The sequence below is a fragment of the Crocodylus siamensis genome, chromosome 2 (assembly GCF_052110815.1).
Source record: "Crocodylus siamensis isolate JL-2025a chromosome 2, ASM5211081v1, whole genome shotgun sequence".
NCBI classification, from domain to species: domain Eukaryota; kingdom Metazoa; phylum Chordata; order Crocodylia; family Crocodylidae; genus Crocodylus; species Crocodylus siamensis.
In genome coordinates this window covers 7,931,660-7,951,845 of record NC_143396.1, presented here as the reverse complement: position 1 = coordinate 7,951,845, position 20,186 = coordinate 7,931,660, and the positions used below count along the sequence as shown (strand labels likewise).

Genomic DNA, 20,186 nt, shown 5'->3' with positions numbered 1-20,186 from the left:
AAAATAGCTATTTTAAAGGCCTGGGGCAGAGCAGGTAAGGTGTCTTTCTATGCCTCAAAGGTCAGGAATTCAGACTTTGCTCCAGCTACATGCCATAGGCTGTCCCTGGTGACCCAGCTATAAACAGGTCTTGCGATTTTGTCATTCTGGGGCTTTTGGGGGGGTTTCCTAGGGGCAGAGCAGGTAAGGTGTCTTTCTATGCCTCAAAGGTCAGGAATTCAGACTTTGCTCCAGCTACATGCCATAGGCTGTCCCTGGTGACCCAGCTATAAACAGGTCTTGCGATTTTGTCATTCTGGGGCTTTTGGGGGAGTTTCCTAGCAACCAAACTGCTGCATTAAGTATCCTGTATTGATTTACCAGGTGTTACACTTGGTAAGTCATCTAGGGACAGTTCTGATGACTTTGGAAGGCTTCCCTAGCAATAGCTGATCACGTTTTGAGGTTCGGGCTGGTGAGTCTCTGCTTGCAGGAGTTGGGGACACTGCTCTGTCGGGCTGCGGGGCACGATGCCACTTCGCTGCCTTGTGCACCCTTCATTTAGAAACTATCAGGCCTTAAGCAGCCCAGCCTGTTGGGTTGTTGAGCTTGGATAAATCTTTGACTTTGATGTCTTTTAAGTAGGCCACTCTGTTGCATGGGGCCAGAGGGTTGTCCGTGCATGGCTGGAACCACATCTCACTCCACCCTGCCCCTGCCTGTCACTCCCAACCATTGTGTCTGATGATGGTGAACCATGTGGATGCCAAATCCTGAGCCATGTACCTGAGAGGAGCTTGTACAACCACTTAGTCTAAGCTGCCCCTAGTTCCAGCCTCTTTGGTCCAGGCCCTGCCCTGTGCAGTGCCAATTGAGGCTGCAAGTCCCAGGCTGCGCTGTGTTGCTTGGTGTCCACCCACCCCAGTGTTTGCTGGGGTGCTGGTGGCTCTGTTGGTGCATGTAGTCCAAGCTGTTGGCCTTAGATCCAGGCTGTAATTAGGCCTCTTGTGCTGCAAACTAGGTACTGACTCTGGAGAGCATTGAGTATTTCCCATGCCACAGAAACCATCTCTTGCAGAAGGCGAACATTGATGAAGAAATCCAACATTGTCTCAAATGTGCAAATGCAGCCTTCAGATGCCTCAGAAAATGGGTGTTTGAAGATCGTGACACCAGATCCAAAACCAAGCTCATGGTTGATCAACCAGTCACGATACCCCACCTTGCTGTATGGAGCTGAGACATGGACATCGTGCAGGAGACACCTCAAGTTGCTGGAGAAGTACCACCAACACTTCCTGCTGAAGATCCTTTGAATCCAGTGGGAAGACAGATGCATCAATGTTAGTGTGCTCTTGCAAGCAAACACTATGAACATTGAAGCAATGAACATCCAATGTCAACTTTGTTGGGCTGGCCATGTCATCCAGATGTCCGACTCCAGACTCCTAAAGCAAGGTTTATTCTTCCAGCCCAGTCGAGGTGCATTCTCGTGAGGAGGGCAGAGAAGGCGCTTCAAGGATGTCCCTAAAGCCAACATGAAAAAAATGCAACATGGATATCAACTCATGGGAGACGATGGCCCGGCACCTCCCCAAATGGAGAAAGAATCTGATGCAAGGATATCACTACTTTGAAACCTCATGATGACAGCAGGAGACAGAAAAGCAGGAGCAGCAGAAACAGTGCGTCGTGGACTGGATCAAGAATCCACCCACCTTGCACGGAAACAGGTACCCGAGCTGCAACAGAGGTGGTCAATCCCAGATCAGCCTCATCAGCCATCTTCAGACCCACAGGTAAGACACTGATGGAAGACAATTGTCCTCGACTGCAAGGGGTTGCTTAAGAAAGAAGAACCGCATCTCCTCCCTCCAGCCCTGGTGGTACATCACCCACCCTCCTGCCCCACAGGAGACGAGCTGAGCTCTGCCAGTGAGGAGGCAAGATGACACCAAGGTGTCAGGAGGCATCAAACCAGTCAGGCCCATGTGTTGCACCATGATGCTGGTCCTAGGTCCACCAGAAACTACTACTTCCCCTCAGTGGCAGGGCCACTGAGTGTGTAACAGGCCACTAAGTGTGTAACAACACATTTCTTGGGACAACAAATGACAAAACAGGAATGGGGACAAAGGTTACAGATTCATAACCAGGGTGCCAAGGGAGACACTGAGCAAAGAGCTGCAGCCGGCACCCGCTGCCCCTTGAAGGCATTTAAAGAGCCCCTGGATGCAGTGCAATGAAACTCTTCTTGGAGATGTGCAACGAAAAGGGAAAGAAAGACAGGCTCATGCTTGCCTGGGGTCCCCCCTTCCAGCTTCTCCTTCCCCGTCTGGTAGATGGGGAGCTTGTCCTGAGCCAGGGGGAGCTTGATCAGACGGTCCTGGGATTTTGTGGTGCTACAGATGTGGTATGCTCAGGCCAGCCAGGAAGCTGATCCCAGCTCCCCTGTCCATCTCCCCTTAACTTAGCAGGGCCTGTGAAGTTGTGACTTGCTCTTTTTACAGTATATCCATATGGTTGTGAAGGAGCTCCTCAATACAGTAGAAACTTTATACAGCTCTGGGTGGCCTAAAACCGAATGCTTACTTACCAGCCACATCTCCACTTACCAAGAGTCAATCTGGGGATAGAAACCCACGGGTTTGCTATCAATTAGAGAAACAACACATACTAACAACCTATTCCCAAGATTTGGCTGCAAAATATGGCTCAGAGAAGTGGCCTTTTAAAGGTCAGAGGGAGGCAAAAGCCCTCGCTCTAACTCTCTTAAACTTGTTAGTCCCTCACCCAAGTGGTCCTGGGGCCTCCGGCGGTGGGAACTGGGCTGTTCCCTGCATCAGCTCTGACAGGAATCAGACTCCTCTGCTCCTATGGTGTTTTGCAGGTGCCATTTTCCATTAAGCTCGGCAACCCCACCCGCGACTCCCCCTCTGCCAGTGCCCCCTTGCATTTATCGTGCCGTGCAGCTGCTGGCCTCGCTGCGGTGGCTAGGGGGAGAAGGGGATGCGGAAGCAGGCAGCAGGAAATGGAGTGTGAACGCGTTAACCTGAGCAAGGTGACATGCATTTCCTCGGCGCCTTTGTGCCAGAGACATTAAGCATTGTCAAAAAGGATTTAATTCGTGAATGAATCCCCTGCAGCTGGACCTGCTGTTTGGAGAGCGAACAAAGAGGGCTGCATGGTTATCCAGTGCAGTGGGGCTCAGGACATGGGGGGGATCCAGGGTTTTGTAAAGGGTTGGGGGGTGAAGGGACAGTGCCTGGTGCTGCAGGGATGGCTACAACACTGCTCATGGCTTTTCCTCGCCCTTTGGGACAGGTAGATGGCATCATGGGGACACTTTTTAAAGTCCCTGAATCAGGTAAAAATACTCCCCGCTCCTTCCTGCTCTCGGCATCCCTTCCCCTCCTCTCTGGGCTCAGCAGCATGTCATCTTCCCATCCCTTCCCTTCCTCCCTGCCCACCTTGTGGCTGCCCCTGTGGGCAAGGAGAGCTCCAGAGCCCTCCAGCCAGGCTGCTCAGAAAGCCGGGCTCAGCTGGGGACAGCAGCAGTGGTGGTGACAGCTTCAGGGGGTGGCAGGGAAGGGGATGTACTGCTGAGCATGGAGGGGGAGGAAGGGAAGGTGCAAGGTGCCAGGAGAGGTGGGATTCTTACCTGATTTTAGGATTTACAAAAAAGAAAAAAAAAAGTCCCCAGCTGCTGTTCCTGTTGTGTGGTCTGAAAGCGGGGTGCAGCTGTGCCATTGCATCCCCACTAGATCCACCCCTGCTTCAGGACAGCTGGATGCTTGCCTTCTTGTTGCAAGGTATGATTATTAATTGAATTCCCCCATTCTTCTTCTTCAAGGGCAGGTTATTTCATCCCTCTCTACAAAGCAATGATTCCTCCACTCTCTAAAGCCTCCAAACCTCACCCCTGCTGGGGACAGGATAGCGTACCATATGGGCCATGGCTGTAATCCGGAAAGACCGTTCCTTTGTGACCTTCCAATTTCTTTCTGCTTATTGCCTCTGTAAAACTTGGGGTGAATTTTACTGATGGTTTTCTTTATTATTATAATTAAAAAGTGGGGGGAAAAAACGAGCGAGAGAGAAAGCCTCTGTGGGTTTTTTTGATTGCAAGCAGCTCGCCACCGTCTCCTGCTGCTTTTATAACTTTATTAGCTGGGATCATGCATAAAAGACCCAGCGTTTCCTTTGCGTGGAAGCCTGGCTCAGAACGAACCCTGAATATTAAGGCACTCAACTCATTTTGGAGAGATGGGTTCAGAGACCCGCCGTGTGCTTGTTCTGTTCAAACAGCCCTGTCGACTGTGGTGGATAGAGAAGCCTTGCCCCTTCGGGCATCCAGCGGAGAAATATTTAAAGCTCAGAGGATCACAGAAAAAATTGGGCTGGAAGGGACTTCGGGAGGTCATCTAGTCCAGCCCCTTGCTCAAGGCAGGTTCATCGCTCTCTGAACCAGCCCAGCCAAATGTTTGTCCAACGTGCTCTTAAACACTTCCAAGGATGGCAAAGTCGGGATGAGAGTCCGTGCATTTAATCCGAGGTGCTACCGGCTCTACCTTCTGCCTCTCTTGAGATTAACACGGCTAACCTTGCAAGAGGCAAGGCTAGTGAGATGGTTTCTATTGCCAGCGCCTGTGCTCTGCCTGGCCTTTGGATAACCCTGGACTTCAACCTCTGGTCAGAGCATAAAATAAGAACCACTGCTCGTCGAAGATCCTGGTCCAAATCCCGTCACCGGGAATAGGAAGGCTCTGCTTGCATGAAGGGTTTCGACAGAGACCCTATACTGGACCTCTGGCTGTAGAGGGTGTTCGACACTGCATGGTGCCGTGCGCTCGCTAGCAGTGGGACCTGGGCTTCCTAAACCTTCTAGATACAAGCCAAGCTTCACCTGAGCAAGAGCCACGGGACACACAGCTTCAGAGACTCTCAGGTGCCTGATCAGGGCCCTGCGCCCAGCTCAACTAATCATTGGTCAGTACATGACTTCCTGTAAAAGCCACATCTGAACCGTTCGGGAGGCACTTGCAGCTTGCAAACTGCAGTTAGAGGGTGCTTAGGCACCCTGCTGTACAATTGGCCTAATAAAAGATATCACATCTATGCAAAAAACCTCGCCTGCCCTTTTATATAGGATACTCATGTCATGTAAATGTACAGTATTGCCCAACACTGCCTCAATACTTTCTCTCATGCACACATGCACCGCACACCCATGCATGCACATGCACACACATATGCATACATACAATTAGGTACTATAGCACCGTAATATATAATACTTTGTATAATACCGGTAGTATAGAAAGTATAATAACAGATATATACTCTCCAGGGCTCCTTTTATACTTTATATATTGTTGTTAGTCACATACAGTATGGATCCAATCATAATATAGCATAGAGTATGTACTTGGGTATATCTGTATGTGTGTGTGTATGTGTTTATATACACCCGTGAAAGAAACCTATAGAGTATATATCTATAATATATACTGCACTATCTATCTATCTATCGTAAGAACCCCGTAGAGTACATAACTATATAAGTAGTTATTTACTAGACAGATCACAGTAAAAGTAATATAGATATAGGTACCATATCTAAAGAGTTCTTATATAGTAAGCATCCCGTAGAGTTGGCGACTCTCTCTTTCTCCCTCCCCACCCTCCTTTGCACATATGAACCGCATCCCCCTCTCCCCCTCCAAGCATCCCCCCAGCCCAGGCTCAGCCCTGTGCAGCTCCTTCCCAGACGCTGCAGGGCGGTTCTCTGCCCAGAAGCCAGCACCGATCCTGCTGGCGACAAGGTGGTGCAGGAGAGAGCCCCCGATCACCAGCAACGTTACTGTGCCCAGCAAATATTCACAGCAGCCGTGTGGGCTCTGCCTGAGATGGCGACGGTGGACCGCCCAGCCAGCGTGTTTGCATTTCAGCTTTGAAGCCCCAAGAGCTCCCGCGCCCTCCGGTGCCCGTGCTGCCCCGTCTCGGCTGGGAAATGTCAGGCTCAGTGGCTGCGTGCTTCGCTGGCAGACGATCAACCTGATTATTTCCCCCCACCCCTTTGCAGTTCCAGTCCATTGGTTTCATTAAGTTAATCCAAGCATCAATAAATGCAGCTGCTGGAAGGAGTTTGTAAAGAGATCAGCTTAACCCCGCTGGTGCTGGGAGCCGTGGTACTTGGAAAGCATTTCTTTCTATACAGGCCAAAGAGGCTAGAAAGATCGGGGTGGGGGGAGTTTCTCCACCCAGGAGAAACTCAGGAGCTGGGATCCTGAGCCCAAGACACCAGGCATCTGTGACCTCTTCTCAGCCAAAGCCCAGATCCAGCACCCCATCCTCCTTCTCCCGCACCTCCTCCACCTCTCCCCATGCTCTTCATCTTGAGATTGGCTTCTGGGGCATTATCCTCTCCTGCTTTCCTCTTGCCTCCTTAACCCTTCCTATAACATGGCATTGAGATGACCCTCTCCATCCCAGATCCAGCTTCATGTAGGTCCTGACAGCGGTCTGGGCTTCGTCTCCTTTCTCTTTACTGGTCTCCTTTCTCTTTCCCCCGCTCCATCCCTAAACCTTCTCTTCCTCAGACACAAATCCACCTGTTACCTCTATGCTGGTGACTCTCACATCTACCCCTCTAGGCCCTTGTATCATCACTCTTTCTCACATCTCCTTGAAGGTGAATAGTGACCTCAAGCTCAATATTGCTAGCGCATGGCTTGTAGTCTTCCCCCACTAACTGCAAACCCTCCTAGACCTCCTTTCTTGCTCATGCCAGACACCATTGGCTCTGGTAGCTTTGTTGCTTCATCTTCCGGGGGGCATTGGTGCTGTGTGGAGATCCCTGCCCTGAATGCTGTTTGACCACCTCTGTTCCAGGACTGGCACTTGTATATCGTTATGCTTTGTCTTGTCATCCCTGATTTCCCCTCCAAAGACAAGCCAGTTTGAAGAATCGTATGGCCGCTCAGTAGATGGGTGGCACTGGTGCAAGAAGTCAGCTGAGGAGCACAGGCGTGGAAGCAGGTTCAGGCCTGAATCAAACCCTTGGGTAGAAACATCCCCAATGCTTGGGGGGGATATCCGTGCTCTGCTCCCAAGGACTCATCTGCACATTTCTTCTGGGAATAGCAGAGTCCCAGCGCAATATTGGGGCACCTTGCATCCAGTCAATCCTGACACAACATAGACCTAACACCTGAACCTGCCACGGGTAAAACAAGGGGACCACGTCAGCCCTTCTTTTATATCAATGAATATATACTATATGCTCAAGAGGTCCTGGATAGAGAGTCATAGCCCCCATTACAGAGGAATGCAACCCCCCCCATAGCCCATACCCCAATATAGGGGTAAAAATCCTTCCTGGAGTAAAATGCAGGGGTAAAATTCCTTCCTGACCCCAAATATAGGGATTAGTTTGACCCTGAGTGGAGGGGCAAGACCCTCTAGCCAGAAACCTTCAACTTTGGTCCTAGCAGGAGCTTTGGCACAGACCAGAGTCCCCAGCCAACTCCCAATGACTCTGAGGAAGGCTTAAAATCATCCTGACACATGGGGCAGAAAAGGAGGCAGGGGGCTAGCAGAAAAACCCACAAAAATGGGAACTCCCCATCGAAGAGCGTAGGCATTGCTAGGCCTAGGTCATCCCCTGCCAGCGGCTGTCCAACCTCTTCTTGAACAGCTCCAGTGATGGAGAGTCCATGTCTTCCCTAGGCATCTATCCTATGCTCTAAGAGTGAAGAAGTTTTGTTTTTTTGGGGGAAATCCAGTCTAAACTTACAACGTAAGTAAAGTCATAGTATCATCGTGCTTAGGGTCAGAAGGGACCTAAACAGATCATCAGGTCCGATCCCCCTCCCCGGGCAGTAACGGGTGCTGGGGTCATATCACCCCAGCCAAATATCTGTCCAGCCTCCTCTTGAAGACAAATCAAAGCCCTTCTAAATGGGGATGGATGGGGCTCTGGGGGCCCAGCAGAGATCAATGAGGACTTTACAGCAGGTGGAAATACTGCACTGGGCAGACGATGGATGATGTGCTGCATGACAAGCCCGCGAAAGGGCGCCAGAGGTGCCAGGCAGACACGGCAGTCACAGCCCTAGCCGATCCCTTGTTATACTGCATCACAGCAGCGACGGAGTAGCAGTGCAAGCAGGGGGCTGGCTTTCCTCCCACCCTCTTGCAGTTGAGGAAATAAATGGAGGAGAATAAATTGTGCAACATAGAGATCCCCCCACCACAATGCCCTTGTTTCCCAGGGGAATTGCTATGACTGATTTGCAATAGGAGGCAGGGGCTATTCAAATTGGCAACATCTGGCGCTGGCTGCAAGGGGAAGCCAGGGGAGAAAGCAGCCACCTGGCTGAGCTGAAATAGGCAGCTTGGAGATGCTGCAGGGGAACAGAGTCTGCATGGGGACGCGCCAGAGGTCTGACATCTGCCCAACAGAAGTGTGCATTAGCTCTCAGGGCTGCCTCCAGTCCCTGCGCCAGCTGGGCTGTGGGCTATGGTGAAACACCCCCGGCCCTGGGCCTGCCAGCCAGGTGTGCAGGAGCACAGGCCGGAGAGCCGACGCCGACGTGCAGGGGACTGGAAGCCGGTAGCTCCATGGCTTTTCAACGTCTGCATCTCAGGAGTCATTACAGTGCTGCCACAAAGCCAAGAGCATACAAGAACAGTGTCCTTGTCCACGGCGGCTTAGCATAATGGAAGGGACTCACATCTCTGCCCGTGACCTAGGGTAGACCATTTAATAACTCAGTGCCTCAGTTTCCCCATCTGTGAAATGGGGGCGTTGTAATGCTAGCACAGATCTCTCCTATGGCATCATTCATGGGCAGGTCTCAGAGGACAGGGAGTGATATGTTCAAAGTCACTGCTAAGAGTAGTTGTGCCTGTGGTCTACTATGGGTATTCCCCATGCTTCTGGGCTTTGCTGTTTGCCGCGTGGGGTCAGGAAGAAATTTTTCCCCCTTCCTGTCGGGTCAGATGAATACAGGTGGTGGGGGTTTTGCCCTCCCCCATAGCAAGGGTTGTGGACCTTTTCCTTGGATATCTGGAGAGTATTTTAACCACCCTTGCAGCAGGACATTGGGCACTGTTGTCCCCCTGCTTGACCAGCGGCAGGTGATATGGCTCCTGGTTGTCTGGCAGGGTTGTCTGCGTAGTTTTAGGAGCAGGTTAGATGAGGATTTGTCTGGGATGCTTTGGAGAGGGCTGGCTGGTGGTTGGATTAGAAGATCTTCTGAAATCCCTTCCAGCCCGACTGCTTTATGACTCTATGGCCCGAGCTGCAATCCCAGTCCAATGCTGGACCCACACGAATACCTGTAACCTTTATCTTCAAGGATGTCCTTTACTGCCTTTGCCTAGCTACTTCTGAGACCCCAGGGCTGCTGGTGGCTCAGGCACAGACCTAGGTGCTGCTCTGACACCGCTCGCCTGGGTGACCTTGGGCATCTCCCTTGACCTCTGCTTGCCTCCTGCTTCGAGTGCAATCTCTTGGGTCTCCACAGGTACGTCTGCCCAGACACAGGCCATGAACAGTGTCCAAAACCTACATGGCTTCCAACTAGGCACCTTGGCCTCTTGTTGCCTAGACTCATGTCTCCCAGGGCCAAACCTCCTCCCAGCAGGGGCATCACTGCAGATTTGTTTGCTGTCTTCTGCGTTGTGTGAGGACGCGTCGGGGAATGCAGCTGAGATCCTGCACACATGCCTTCTCCCTCAGCATGCCTCAGGCTGCCTTCGACCGGGCCGACAGCCCTTGTTGGGTCTCCATATGGCATCGCAGCATGCTGCTGCAACAGCACCGCCGGGCACGATCCCAGCATACAGCATACCCATGCCCTGCCTGACATTGTTTGGAACAAATCATGCTGGCTTGTTGCAAGGTTTATCAATAGCTTTTAGCCCTAGCTCATTATTTCTGCCATTAGCCAACGAGTCCAGGCGTCAGAGCCCAGTAAGAGCATCGGTCTGTCCATCTATCTGCACTCACAGGCAGAGATGCTCCATGTCACACACTCGTCATGAAAGCCCTGGGCTTGATTTCAGCTTTGCAAGCATTGTCAAGCAGATGGATTTTGCATAGGCTTTAAAATACATTCAGTCGGGGCCCGGTCCCCCCACCCCCACCCCGCACAGCTTCACCCTGCACTTTCAAGGAGATCAAGATATAAAGACTATTTTTAGAAGCAAGTGGAAACCGAAGGCTGTGCTAGTCATCACTAAAGATCCCTTGTCCGTTGTCACAAGATGCGGGTCAAGAAGTCAGGTCCCCTGAAGACACTTCCGGGGGGGCGAAGTTCACGATGAGAGAGATGGACAAGGAGAGAAGCGGACATCTGTGCCAGGGATCCCAGATGGGCCTGGGCAGCAGCAGGACGCTGCGTTAGTCATCGATGCTCCTTTCCCACCAAGACTGGCTTTTCCATTAAAGCGAGCCTTTTTGCACAGAGGTTCCTATTTTAGCAGAATAAAAATTTGACTTTCTGTAGCAAAGGCAAACTTTATTTTGTTTTTGAAGCAGGGGTGGCGGGGGAGAAGAAGCAGGAAGCGGGGGTGACAGCATTTAGTTTGGGCCCTTTTCAGGTTAAACTGAAGCATTCTTTTTAAAAGAATATGCCAGAGGACTGGAAGAGGCCCAGTGTGGTTCCCATCTTCAAAAAGGGGAGGAAGGAGGACCTGGGAACTATGGGCCAGTTAGTCTTACCTGGATCCTGGGCAAGCTTTTTGACAGCGTTATCCTGGCACATGTCCACGAGGGTCTGGGGGGGAGGTCATGCTTAGGGGCAACCAACACGGGTTCATGAGCGGCAGGTCCTGTCAGACCAACCTGGGGGCCTTCTGCGACCAGGTCACCAAATCCTTAGACACAGGGTAGCAGGGGACATCGTCTTCCTGCACTTTCAGAAGGCCTTCGACACTGTCTCTCACCCCGTTCTCATTAAGAAACTGGGGGCTGTGGTGTCGACACCCACACAGACAGACGTGTCGCCAACTGGCTGGAGGGCCGCACCCAGAGAGCGGTGGTGGATGGGTCACGTTTGACCTGGAGGGCTGTGGGCAGCGGGGTCCCCCAGGGCTCGGTCCTTGGGCCCGCACTGTTCAACATCTTCATCAGCGACTTGGACGAGGGGGTAAAAAGCACCTGCTCAAATTTGCTGATGACACTAAGATGTGGGGGGATGTGGGCACAGCAGAAGGGAGCAATAGGCTACAATCAGACCTAGACAGGTGACAGGTGTGGGGGGACAAGAACAGAATGGGATCCAACACTGACAAGTGCAAGGTGCTGCACCTGGGGAGGAACAACCGGCACCATACCTACAGGCTGGGGAGCTCCCCTCTCGTCAGGGCAGAGGCAGAAAAGGATCTTGGAGTCATCATTGATGCCAAGATGAACATGGGCCGGCAGTGTGGGGTGGCGGTCAGGAAGGCCAACCACACCTTGTCGTGCATCCACAGATGCATCTCGAGCAGGTCCAGGGAGGTGACCCTCCCCCTCTGTGCGGCACTGGTCAGGCCGCAGCCGGAGGACTGCGTCCAGTTCTGGGCGCCGCACTTCAAGAGGGATGTGGGCAGCGTGGAGAGGGTCCAGAGGAGGCCACTCGCATGGTCAGGGGGCAGCAGGGCAGGCCCTACGAGGAGAGGCAACGGGACCTGAACCTGTTCAGCCTCCACAAGAGAAGGCTGGGGGGGATCTAGTGGCCTGTTACAGACTAGTCAGGGGGGACCAGCAGGCAGTCGGGGCGTCCCTGTTCCTCCGGGCACGGCCAGGAGTGACCAGGAATAACGGTCACAAGCTGGCAGAGGGGAGATTTAGGCTAGATATCGGGAGGCGCAACTTCACGGTCAGGGCGGCTAGGGTCTGGAACAGACTTCCAAGAGAAGTGGTGCTGGCTCCTACCCTGGGGGGCTTTAAGAGGAGGCTGGATGAACATCTTGCTGGGGTTGTTTGACCCCAGTGCTCTTTCCTGCCATGGCAGGGGGTCGGACTCGATGATCTGCTCAGGTCCCTTCTGACCCCAACCAACTGTGAAACTATAAAAAATAAAGAAAAATCTCTTCCTTCACATATTTCTTATTCAGATCTCTTTATGCTTCTCCCAGATCCCTCTCTCTCTTTCTCTCTCTTACACAAACACACACACACACACACACACACTCTTTGGAAGCCGTTATCGAACACCTGGACATTTCCCCCCCAGGGTAGATGGAAGAAAAGCCCTATTAGATCATGACTGCAGCCACAGAAGGATTATTCCCTAATGTATATTTACTAGTATGTTGTTCAGTCGAGCTTTAAATGTGCTAAGTGATGGGGCTTTGACCTTGGGCAGGCTGTTCAACAGCCTCTCTGTCTCTCACACACACACACTTTGTAAAACCACTCAACTTAACCCACACTGAGTACAGGTCAGGAAGGAGCTGAGCTGACACCCGTGCTTTAAAACATGCATTAAAACACCGTGCTATCCAACATGCTTTAAAACTCCAGCAAAGCAGAGGTGAGGCTGAAACCTATTCTCTCTGCTAGGTCCTTGCCTGGCTCTTTAGTCCCCTGACTGCCTTTGACTTTATTTCCACGCTGTCCCTGTGACCGAGGGCATTTCTAGTTGCGTCATTGTGAAAGGAGATTAAGTGACTTGGCCGCAGTGCAGGAGGCAGTCTGTGTCAGAGCAGGGCATCACACCCAGGTCTCTAACCACCGGACCATCTTTCCCTGCACTGGAGGTCATTCAGAACATGTCAGCTACCCAGCAAAAATGAAAGGGTCAGTGAAGGCCCTTGAAGACCAACACAAAGCTCCCCGGTGCAGACAAGCAGCAGAAGCCACCGTGGCTTCAAGAAGCATCAGAAATCCTCTTTGGAAAGGGGAAGTTTCTACATGGGCAGCTGAATCCACACTCGTGGGTCTGGCTTGGTGGGGATAATGTGTCCTCAGCGGTGCATGCAGGGCGAGATTTAGGTCTCAGATACCCTGGCGTGATCCTCCAGCAGCGTGGTGGGCATCAGTGGACTCACACCTGAATTACATTGTGATCGAGAGTAGCTTCCAGCCTGCAGAGCCTAGGTACGGTTCGACACGGGGCAGCCGTTGTGGCTAAAGAAGGCAATGTTCAGGATCAGTCCCAACCGTGGTGACAGGAGCGTGGGAGGACTGAGGGGTGGTGGAGGGCAGCTCCCCGCTCAACTGCTCTCCTGGCTTTGGACTACCACCCCTCCAAAGTGATGGTAGAGTCACTCCTGTCATTCAACTTCAGGCCCAAGGCGAGGGGGTCGGACCGTCCATTCTCCTGGCTCCACCCTTTCCCAGAGCTCAGGGTGGGTAAAAACCTCAGCAAGATTTTCACGTGGAGTGCCCCAGGGGTCAGTCCTGGAGCCTGTCTTGTTCAATATCTCCATGAACAGCCTGGAAGATGGCCCAGAGTGCACCCTCAGCAAGTGTGAAGATGACACCAAGCTCTGGGGAGGAGTGGATACACTGGAGGGTAGGGCTGGGATGCAAAAGGCATGCCTACACGTGCGCATTTACTGTGCAGTAACCCAGATTACTGCGCAGTATGGGTGCATGTTTCCATGGCGTAGTAAATATGGCAACTTAATGCTGACTTGAGCATAAATTTAATACTTGCATCATGCAGGCTTCAAATTTATGCCCAGTTAGTTACTGCGCAGTAATGCATGTGTAGATGCCTTACTGCGCAGTAACACTGGCTGTGTGGGCTGACTTGGGACTAACTAACAGTCCACTCGCAGTGTTAATGCTCTTTAACACCTGCAAATGTAGATGCCGGCTTATTCCCGCTTACTGTGCAGTAATTTACTATGTGGTAAATTTAAGCCAGCGTAAATGCACATGTAGACATGCCCAGAGAGACCTCAACAAATTGGAAGATGGGGCTAAAAGAAATCTCAGGAGATTCAGTAAGAAGTGCAAAGTCTAGCACTTAGGATGAAACAGTCCTATACACCAGGACAGGCTGGGAGCTGATTGCCTGGGCAGCAGAGAAGGACCTGGGGGTGACAGTGGGCAAGAAGCTGAACAGGAGCCAGCAGTGTGCCCTTGGTACCAGGAAGGCTACCAGCATCCTGGGCTGCATGGGTAGGAGCATTGTCAGCAGATGGAGGGCAGTGATTCTTCCCCTCTATGCAGCACTGGGGAGACCACATCTGGAGTCATGTGTCCAGCTGTGGGCCCCCCACTGCAGAAAGGATCTGGAAAAATTAGAGAGTGCTGTGGAGGGCAACAAAAATTGCTGGGGGGTTGAGGGACAGGACAGCTAGACACAGCCTTGACTGGGGTGATGCAGTTGGGGCTGGTCCTGCTTTGAGCAGGGGTTGGACCAGATATGACCTCCTGAGCTCCCTTCACCCTCGTTTTCTATGAGTCTGTGATTCTAAGGATTCACCATCTCCCCAGCTACCAGCTGCAGAGGAAACCTTTTAGCGCAGGTGGTAAAGGCCTGTGCCTTCCAAACACAAGGTCAAGGGTCCCCTCCCTGCTGCCTGGGCATGCCTGATATACATGGTGCCCATATCTGACAGCTGCCGGAGACCAGTTTATTCCACTGTGACATGAAGCCAGCTGCCACGAGCACTGCTGACTGCTTCCATCAGCACATCCAAGCAAAGCAATGGCTTCTTTGCAATTCGCTACCAATGGGCAGAGTCTCAACCGGAGCTGGGCTAGGCCCAGGACAGAGAAAACAGCAAGTGCATGTGTGCACTGAGTTGGCAGAGGGCCCTCAGTTACCTGTGACCCCACTCAGATTTCTCCCTAGGAGCCAAGGCCCACCCTCTCCCCCCGCTGCGTGCTGCAGAGGTGGACCCAGAGCAGATGTGACCGTGGATGTATCTGGTCCGTATCCCATCGTCTCAAGGAGCCAGGACTGGCTGCTTCAGAGGAAGGTGCAAATACTGCTTTGCTACCCCATGAAGGGCAGCTATGGTGAGTGCTGTGGTGTGGCACCAGGAGGCCCATCCTCTGAGACGACAGCCCATTGCCCCAGGTGGGGTTCGGTGGGGGTCCTACTGCTTCTCCCAGCTAATCAGGAGGCATTTAGATGCCATCCACCTCAACCTTGGTGGGGCTGCCTGCAAAGACAATGCCCCTGGAGAAAGTCTCTCCCCAGGTATTACCAAGGGGAAATTAGTTTCTCTCTCTGATGGAGGTGGCTGAAGGTTTCTTCCATGTTCTTCAGTCCCCCATCAGATGTCATTGTGGCTATGGGCACTGCTGCCATTGTGGCTATGAGTGCTGCTGCCATGTTGTAGAGATGGTCCAGGGGAGAGGTGAGAAGCAAGATGCATTTAGTTATTTTATTACACCAGCTGTATAGCTGGCAGAGAGGTCAGGCAAGCTTTTGGGCACAAAGTGCCCCTGCTCCGGTATAGAAAAGAAGCAGCTGCATCTGAACACCAAGGAAAACAAGGACCAGTTTAGCACCATGAAGTATATAAAAATCATAGAAAGTAGGGTTGGGAGGTATGGCAGAAAGCCACCTTGGTTTCTCCCCACAATCTCTGCCCTGTGACAATGTGATTAGAGGGGCCAGCACAGAGGAGTCACACCTCAGCCTGTCTCTTTACGTAACCTGAGCTGGCTGCAGTCCTGAGGGGGGGGAAACCTGCTCCATCTGCCTAGGTGACTGGCATCAGCTACCTGGGTGAGGGGCATCTACCTGGTGGGCTGGAATCTGCCTGGCAACTGGTGATGTATTTCAAATTGGTTGACCGACAGCCAACCGGAGCTGGCCTCCACTGGGCCAGGTGAATGAGGTCACAGGGGCTATATAAGTTAGGACTGCCCAGGAGGAGGGGGCAGCAGCCATGCGGGGGACACAGAGAAGATTTACCATCTGAAACTGGCTCTCTCTCCCCCAAAACTTATGAGCAAGGAACCGCCTGCCTCCAGAGGGGAAACTTCACCTGCCTTTGGAAGATGCGTGTGAGTACGCTACTCGAGATCTGGGTAGATATCTAGCTGGCAGTAACTCAGATGCGTGATCAAAAGGCTACCTCAGCCAGACTCTTTGCTCTTTAGGATTTCTAGGATATTGCTCAATCCTGTACCCTAGTTTACCCTACCCCTGTAACCAATAAAGTCTTCCTTTGTGACTGGTGTGGGAGACTTATTGAGGCGGGGGGTCTTAATTATGCCTAAGAGACCCATTAGGTCTGCGGACTAAGGGGGACTTTACTTTTTGGCCCCAGACTTGGGGAAGTGCCCCAAGTGCCTGTACTGGGTCGAGTACCCGTAGGACTTTAGGCCTGTGTTTCCCTGAGGACACAGGGCCGAGACAGTCCCTTCTCGGGGTGGTGGCAGCTACGTTACCCCCAGACTAGTGAGTGTGCTCCGGGAGAGGGGTCGGCCAGACGTAAGGCACCCCTAGGGAGGCATTTGGAGCCTGGCAGGTGGTTGGGCGCAGGGAGGTGGGTGGCTCAATGCAGGAGCGCCCCCTACTGGCCCGCCACACGTGGTAGGAGCAGTGGGATTCAAATACCCTGCTGTTTTACAGGCATAATTTGGGAAGAGTAATAGAGTCACTGAAATCCCTGGAGCAAACATTTTCTAATTTGGCATCAGGTCGACTGGATAGTGTAGATAGCCAGGATGGCGGACGAGTATGTCCAAATGACCGTGCCTGAACTAAAAGAACGGGTGAAAGAAAGAGGCCTTCATGTGAAGAAAGGGCTAAAGAAGGAGGAACTGATTAAACTCCTGTGCGACAATGACTCAGCCTCAGAGCAAACTCCACACACGCCAACTCCTGAGTCCTCCCCAGAATCACAGCGCCGCACACCAAGTCCGCAGTCCTCAGAGGGATCAACCCCTACGGAGGAGCGCTCGAGGTACCAGAGGCAGCTAGAAGCTGAGAAGCGAGAGAGAAAGCGCAAGTATGAGCTGGAGTTGAAAAGCATGGAGCTGGAGGTGAAAAAGATGGAGCTGGCGGAGAAGACAGCACAGCGCGAGGCTGAAGAGGCAAGGCTCAAGCGTGAGGCGGAGGCCCAGCAGGCAGGGGCCAAGCACAAGCATGAGCTAGAGGTACTCCGTCTGCGGACCAACGGGGAAGATGCGGGCCCTCCACGAGCGCCTGGGGAATACCCCAAACCAAACTCCTCAGCCTTCTCTCGCTACCGGCCCGGAGATGACCCCGACGTATTCCTCAGCATCTTTGAAAGGCAAGCCTGACAGTTGAAGGTGCCCAAGGAGGCGTACATGATGCACATGGCTGCTCTGGTAGATGGTGACCTGGCGGTGGTCCTGAACAGCCTGCCCTCAGACGCAGCTGAGAACTAGGATACCTTTAAGCAGGCCGTGGCTTCAAGGTTCAAGTTAGGACCGGACTATTTTCGGAAAAAATTTCGGAATCTCGTCCCACAGCCGGAGAAGTCAATGACTGATTTTATGGCCCTGTTGTGGGATGCACTCATCAAATGGGCAGACGGAGCCAAGGATGACTCTAGAGAGAAGCTGCTCCACCTTATGGCGCTGGACCAATTTTACTACCGATGTCCAAGGGAGATTAAAACCCTAGTCAAGGACAGGGGCCCCAAACCGGCCCTGAGGCCACTGAAATTGCGGATCAGCTGTTGCTTAATCGTGAGGGGTCAGACAAGAAGCCTCCCTACTCTGGGAAGCACCATAAAGGGGTCCAGAGAGGGGGGAAGGGAGGGCCAGGTCCAAAAGGGGAAAAGAGGCTGTTCCAGACCAAGCGTAAGGAGGCCCCTGATTCCACCAAACCTCCCAATTCGGAAAAGAGGGGGTGCTATAACTGCGGGGAGCCGGGCCACATCAAGCCCAACTGCCCAAAGTTAGGCAACAAACCCAAGCCCGTCAGATATGCAACAGCTGTACGCAGCGAGGGGGAAGGCCCGAGCCCCTCAGAGGGGATGCTACAGGATCACAAACCCAGCGGAGGTGATGGCCCCACCGGACCAAGATAACGGTCAGTGGGAGAACCCTTATTGGGGAACTGGACACGGGGTCCAGCGTGACATTAATCGATGCCAACCTTGTTTCATCTGCAGATATAATCCCAGGGAAGACCCTGACCATTCAAGGGGCGGGGTCTCCACCATTTGAGGTACAGGTAACCCGGTCACCCCTCGAGTGGAGAGGCTGCGCGATGCATGTAGAAATGGGTGTGATGGAAGGGGCTCCAGCTCCCATCCTGGTGGGACGGGATATACTTAATCGAGAACTCCTGCACCGGGAGATGGACCAGGCCCTAGAGCGAGAGCCCTACCGCATTAACGCGGTGACTCGTCTGCAGAGCAAAAAGGCCAGAGGGGGAGGGTTAGAAACTCCCCAAGAGACAGCCACACCATTGGCTGCCCTGGGAGCGGCCCCAGCGGAGGGTGAACTTACACCAGACCCTGAGGGAACTAGCAACCCCGAGGGTGGGCTAAGTGACAGTCCCAGGGAGGTGTCTAGTCCGTCAGTGGCAGAGGGAGGAGAGCCTCTCAGGGAGGAGACCAGGGAAGTCCCTGAGGGTGAAGGCGCACTCCCTGCAGGAGCCCCCGAACTCTCTGCTGATGGCTTAGCCAGGCAAGGGGAGTTCAAGCAGGAGATTCTGGCGGACCCCAGCTTGGAGGACCTCCGGCAGACGGCTCAGGAGCAAGACAGTGAGTTCACCCCGGAGAAGAGGGAGCAGGAGGTCTGGGATAAAGGACTTCTCTACCGGTTGTGGGTGCCAAAGAGCCGCACCTAGACCTGGGAACCCCATCGCCAGATCATAATACCTCACAAATACAGGCAACAATTGCTTCCATGGCTCATGATTTACCGTGTGCGGGTCACATGGGCAGGGAACGGACACGCCAGCGGCAAACTTTTATTGGCCCCGAATTGCCCAGAATGTGACGGACTACTGCTGATCTTGTGAGACATGCCAGCGGACGGGCAAAAGTGGGGACAAGAGAAAGGCTCCCCTACAGCCCCTCCCTATCATCGATCAACCCTTCCAACGAGTGGGGATAGACATTGTGGGCATCCTGACGCATAAGACCCAGAGAGGGAAGAAATACATCCTGACTCTAGTGGACTTTGCCACTCGGTACCCGGAGGTAGTTGCCCTGACCTCCACCGAGGCACCGGTGGTTGCTGATGCCCTGTCATGAAAGGACTCAGGGTCGTGGGTCGGATGGACTCAGACCTGCTCGAGAGCGCTCGGGCGGGGAAGTTCCTGAATGTGCTGTTATGTTTTATATGTTTTATTGTTAGGATCAGTATTATGTGGTAGGTAATTTCTCTTTAGGGGTGAAAGGTGACCCCTCCAAACTAGCACGCTTGTCTCCATACCTCTGTGAAGCTACGGATCCAAGCTTTATAAAGACGGGGGGGAAGTGTGGCAGAATGCCGCCTTGGTTTCTCCCCACAATCTCTGCCCTGTGACAATGTGATTAGATGGGCCAGCATGGAGGAGTCACACCTCAGCCTATCTCTTTACGTAACCTGAGCTGGCTGCAGTCCGGGGGGGGGGGGGGGGAACCTGCTCCCTCTGCCTAAGGGACTGGCATCCACCACCTGGGTGAGGGGCATCTACCTGGTGGGCTGGAGTCTGCCCTGCAACTGGTGATGTATTTCAGATTGGTTGGCGGACAGCCAGCCGGAGCTGGCCTCCACTGGGCCAGGTGAATGAGGTCACAGGGGCTATATAAGTTAGGACTGCCCAGGAGGAGGGGGCAGCAGCCATGCGGGGGACACAGAGAAGATTTACCATCTGAAACTGGCTCTCTCTCCCCCAAAACTTATGAGCAAGGAACGTCTGCCTCCAGAGGGGAAACAGCACCAGCCTTTGGAAGATGCGTGTGAGTAAGCTACTCGAGATCTGGGTGGATATCTAGCTGGCAGTAACACAGATGCGTCAAAAGGCTACCTCAGCCAGACTCTTTGCTCTTTAGGATTTCTAGGATATTGCTCAAACTTGTACCCTAGTTTCACTCTACCCCTGTAACTAATAAAGTCTTCCTTTGTGACTGGTGTGGGAGACTTATTGGGGGGGGGTCTTAATTATGCCTAAGAGACCCCTTAGGTCTGCGGACTAAGGGGGACTTTACTTTTTGGCCCCGGACTTGGGGAAGTGCCCCAAGTGCCTGTACTGGGTCGAGTACCCGTAGGACTTTAGGCCTGTGTTTCCCTGAGGACACAGGGCCGAGACAGTCCCTTCTCGGGGTGG

The 20,186-nt window shown here is 52.9% G+C and overlaps 1 pseudogene; it reads left to right on the top strand.

Moving 5' to 3' along the window:
• The first annotated feature begins 16,618 nt into the window (after positions 1-16,618).
• On the top strand, positions 16,619-18,719 carry LOC149869840 (uncharacterized; annotated as a pseudogene).
• The last annotated feature ends 1,467 nt before the right edge of the window (positions 18,720-20,186 follow it).